At 38.0% G+C, this 4776-nt stretch overlaps 1 pseudogene; it reads right to left on the bottom strand.

The window, feature by feature from the left end:
* Positions 1-1117: 1117 nt before the first annotated feature.
* LOC106972385 (60S ribosomal protein L37a-like) lies at positions 1118-1423 on the bottom strand (annotated as a pseudogene).
* Between the last annotated feature and the right edge of the window lie 3353 nt (positions 1424-4776).

Raw genomic sequence — 4776 nt, 5'->3', positions numbered from 1 at the left:
TCAGAAGTATTCCCTCTGCTTCTATCTTCTGGAAAAGATTGTGGTGAGATGGTATAATTTCTTCCTTGAATGTTGTCATTCAATTCAATGTTGTCACTAGGGAACACATCTGGGTTTGATGCTTTCTGTTTTGAAAGGTTATTGATTATTGATTCCATTTTTTAAATTGATATAAAGCTATTCAGATTGTCTATATCTTCTTGTATGAGTTTCAGTAGATTGTGTCTTTCAGGGAATTGGTTAATTTCATTTAGTTATCATATTTGTGGACATAGGCTTGTTCCTTGATTATCCTTTTTATATCCACAGGATCTGTAGCAATGTCCCCTCATTCACTTCTGATATGAGCAATTTGTACCCTCTCTTTTTTCCTTAGTGTGGCTATAGGCTTATTGATTTTATTGATCTTTTCAAAGAACTAGGTTTTGGTTTTATTGATTTTCTCTTTGATTTCCTGTTTTCAATTTCATTGATTTCTGCTCTAATTTATATTATTTTTTCTCCTTATTTTGGATTTAATAATTTCTTTTATTTTTCTACCTTCTTAAGGTTCAAGCTTAGATGATTGACTTTAAATCTTTCTTTTCTAATATATGATTCAATACTGTAAGTTTCCCTTTAAGCACTACTTTTGCTGTATCTCACAAATTTTGATAAGTTGTGTTTTCATTTTTTTAGTTCAAAATATTTTTAGATTTACCTTGAGGTTTCTTCTTTGACTCTTCTAGAAGTATATTGCTTAATCTCTAAGTTTTGGGGGATTTTCCAGCTATGTCTCTGTTATTGATATCTCATTTTAATTCCATGTGGTCTGATAGCAGACATAGTATGGTTTCTATGTTTTTAAATTTGTTAAGGTGTATTTTATGGCCCAGAATGTGGCCCATGTTGGTGAATGTTCCATGTGAGCTTGAGAAGAATGTGTATTCTGCTGTTGTTGGATGAAGTAGTCTATAGATGTCCATTATATCAGTTGATTGATGGTGATGTTGAGTTCAACTGTGTACTGACTGATTTTCTGACTGCTGGGTCTATCCATTTATTTTTGTTGTTGTTGTTATATAAACCCATTTATTATAGGCTAGCAATATTTCAAATGGTGGAGTTTCTATTGGTCTTAAAACTCCTTCAGTCTCCTGATGGCCGACTTTACTGTGACAGCAGAAGTGCTGTTGTAGTGGTGTTGTAGGTCCAGGCACCACAGCTATAGTTTTCATCCAGGAACCACAATGCCAGATTTCCATAGCTCATCTTTTCATCTTGGTTTTGCCACAGAAGGAGCAAGTGTACTTGGCGTGCTGGCGTATTTCCATCTTCTTCACCATTTTCCTGAGAGAGGCACCATAATGGGTCCCATATTTACTGACAATTCCATCCTTCTTGGTGCATTTAGCCATGTTGCTGCAAACTAGATCTGAGCCCAGAGAGGACTATCCATTTCTGATAGAGGAGTCCTGAGATCTTCAACCATAATACTGGATTCATCTGTTTCTCCCTGAAATTCTATCAGTCATTGCCTCACAGATTTTGAATCTCTGTTGTTAGACATATATATGATAAGAATTGTTATATCTTCTTGGAGAATTGACCCCTTTATCATTATTCAGTGCCCCTCTTTAACCCTGAAGACTTTTTTTGCTCTGAAGTTCGTTGTGTCTAAAGTTTTTTTAACATTTTTTTAAGTGTTTATTTATTTCTGAGATAGAGAGAGGCAGAGCATGAGTAGGGGAGGGGTAGAGAGAGAGGGAGACACAGAATCCGAAGTAGGCTCCAGGCTCTGAGCTGTCAGCACAGAGCCCGATGCGGGGCTCGAACTCATAAACCGTGAGATTGGGACCTGAGCTGAAGTCAGTCAGTCGCTCAACCAACTGAGCCACCCAGGCGCCCCTGTTGTGTCTAAAGTTAATATAGTTACTCTTGCTTTCTTTTAATTAGTGTTAGAATGGTATACCTTTCTCCATCCATTTACTTTTAATCTATATGTGTCTTTATATTTAAAGGGAGGGTTTTTCATAAATGACATATAGTTGGGTTTGGTCTTCTCTGACAATGTATCTTTTAATTGGTGCATTTAGACCATTGATGTTCAAAGTGATTATCGATATAGTTGGAATAATATCTGCCATATTTGCAACTGTTTTCTATTTGCTCTCCTTGTTCTTTTTTTTTTAATGTTTGTTTATTTTGAGAGAGAGAACAAGTGGGGGAGGGGCAGAGAGAGAGAGAGAGAGAGAGAGAAAGAGAGAGAATTCCAAGCAGGCTCCACACTGTCAACATGGAGCCCAACACTGAGCTCCAACTCATGAACCATGGAATCATGACCTAAGCCAAAATCAAGAGTCAGATGCTTAACTGACTGAGCCACCTAGGTGCTCCTTGTTCTTTATTCTTATTTTTGTCTCCTGCTCTTTTTCTGCTTTTGTGGTTTTTATTGAGCATTTTATAATTCCGTTTTCTTTCCTTTCTTAGCATATTAGTTTACTTCTTGTTCTTTTCTTTTTTTTTACTTTTTTTTGTAATTGCCTTAAGTTTGCCATATACATTTATACCTAATCCAAGTCTACCTTCAAATAACACCAGACTGCTTTACAGGTTGTGTGAGTACCTTATAATAACAAAATAATCTTGATTCTCCCTCTTGTCCCTTGTATCACTGATGTCATTTATTTGACATATACATAAGCATATATATACATAATCAAATACATTGTGGCTATTTATTATTTTGAACAAACTTATCTGTAGATCAATTAAGAGTAAGAAAAAGAGGGACTCCTTGGTGGCTCAGTCAGTTAAGCATCAACTCTTGATTTCAGCACAGGTCATAATCTCACAGTTCATGAGATTGAACCCCACATTGGGCTCTGCACTGACAGTGTGGAGCCTGCTTGGGATTCTCTCTCTCTCTCTCTCTCTCTCTCTGCCCCTCCCTTGCTCTCTCTCTCTCCCTCTCTTAATAAATAAGTAAACATTTAAAAAAGAATAAGAGAAAGAAAAGTTTGTATTTTAACTTCACTTATTCCTTCTTTGATGTCCTTGTTTTAAAAGTGTATATTGATTTTGAGAGAGAAAGAGAGAGAGAGAGAGAGAGAGAGAGGGAATCCCAAGCAAGCTCCACACAGTCAGTGCAGAGCCCAACGTGGGGCTCAATCTCATGAACCATGAAATCATGACCTAAGACGAAATCAAGAGTCTGACACTTAACTGACTGCACCATCCAGGTGCCCCAATGCTCTTTCTTTCTTCATGTAGATTTGGGCTTCTGACCTATATGTTTCCTTATCTCTAAAGGAAAATTCCTTGCAAAACGGGTCTACTGGCAGCAAATTCTCAATTTTTGTTTGTCTGAGAAAAACTTTATTTCTCCTTTACTTTTTTTACTTTTGAGAGACAGCACAAGCAGGGGAGGGTCAGAGAGAGGGGGACAGAGGATCAGAAGCGGCCTCTGCACTGACAACAACCAGGAGATCATGACCTGAGCCCAAGTTGGACACTCCATTGACTGAGCCACCCAGGAGCCCCTATTTCTCCTTCATTTTGAATGATAATTTCACAGGGTACAGAATTGTAAGTTGGTGGAGTTTTTCTCTCTACACTGTAAGTATTTCACTCCACTCTCTTCTTGTTTGAATGGTTTCTGAGGAGAAAGTGAATTTAGTTCCTAATTTTGATCCTTCATAAGTAAGGTATATTTTCCTCTGTCTTCTTTCAGGATTTATCTTCTTACTTTCTACTTTTTTATTCTTTTTTTTTTTAAGTTTTTTTTAACATTTATTTATTTTTGAGACAGAGAGAGACAGAGCATGAATGGGGGAGGGTCAGAGAGAGGGAGACACAGAATCTGAAGCAGGCTGCAGGCTCTGAGCTGTCAGCACAGAGCCCGACGAGGGGCTCGAACTCACAAACCGCGAGATCATGACCTGAGCCAAAGTCGGCTGCCCAACCGATTGAGCCACCCAGGTGCCCCTCTACTTTTTTATTTTTTATCTTTGACTTTCTATAGTTTGAAGATGATATTCCTTGATATAGCTTTTCGGGGGCATTTATTCCATGTGGTGTTCTCTCAGCTTCCTGGTTCTGTGGTTTGGTGTCTGACATTAATTTCCGGGAAATTCTCAGGCATTATTGTTTCAAAGATTTCTTTTGTTTCTTCTTCTCTTCCTGGCATTCCCATTTACATGTCTGTAACACCTTTTGTAGTTGTCCAACAGTTCTTGGATATTATGGGTTTTTTCCCACTCTTTTTCTGTTTTCTTTTTAGTTTTGGAAGTTATTCCTGAAATATCTTCAAGCTCAGAGATTCTTTCCTCAGCTGTGTCCAATCTACTAATAAGCCATTAAAGGTATTCTTCATTTCTTCATTTCTGTTACAGTTTTTTTTTTTTTTTTAATCTCTAACATTTCTTTGGGTTCTTTCTTAGAATTTCTAACTCTCCGTGCAGGTTACCCATCTCTTCTTGTATGTTGTCTACTTTATCCATTAGAGCTGTTAGCATTAAATTTTTTTTAATGTTTATTTATTTTTGAGAGAGAGAGAGACAGAGCTTGAGTGGGGGAGGGGCAGAGAGAGAGGGAGACACAGAATCCGAAGCAGGTTCCAGGCTTTGAGTTGTCAGCACAGAGCCCGACACAGGGCCCAAACTCACAAACTTAGAGATCATGACCTGAGTTGAAGTCAGACGCCTAATCAACTGAGCCACCCACCCAGGCACCCCAGAGCTGTTAGCATTTTAATTACAGTTGTGGCAAATTCGTAATCTGATACTTCCAATGTCC

Source organism: Acinonyx jubatus, chromosome E2 (genome assembly GCF_027475565.1).
Source record: "Acinonyx jubatus isolate Ajub_Pintada_27869175 chromosome E2, VMU_Ajub_asm_v1.0, whole genome shotgun sequence".
In the NCBI taxonomy this organism is placed as follows: Eukaryota; Metazoa; Chordata; class Mammalia; order Carnivora; family Felidae; genus Acinonyx; species Acinonyx jubatus.
The sequence above is the reverse complement of the archived record's forward strand: the minus strand, read 5'-3'. Positions and strand labels throughout refer to the sequence as shown.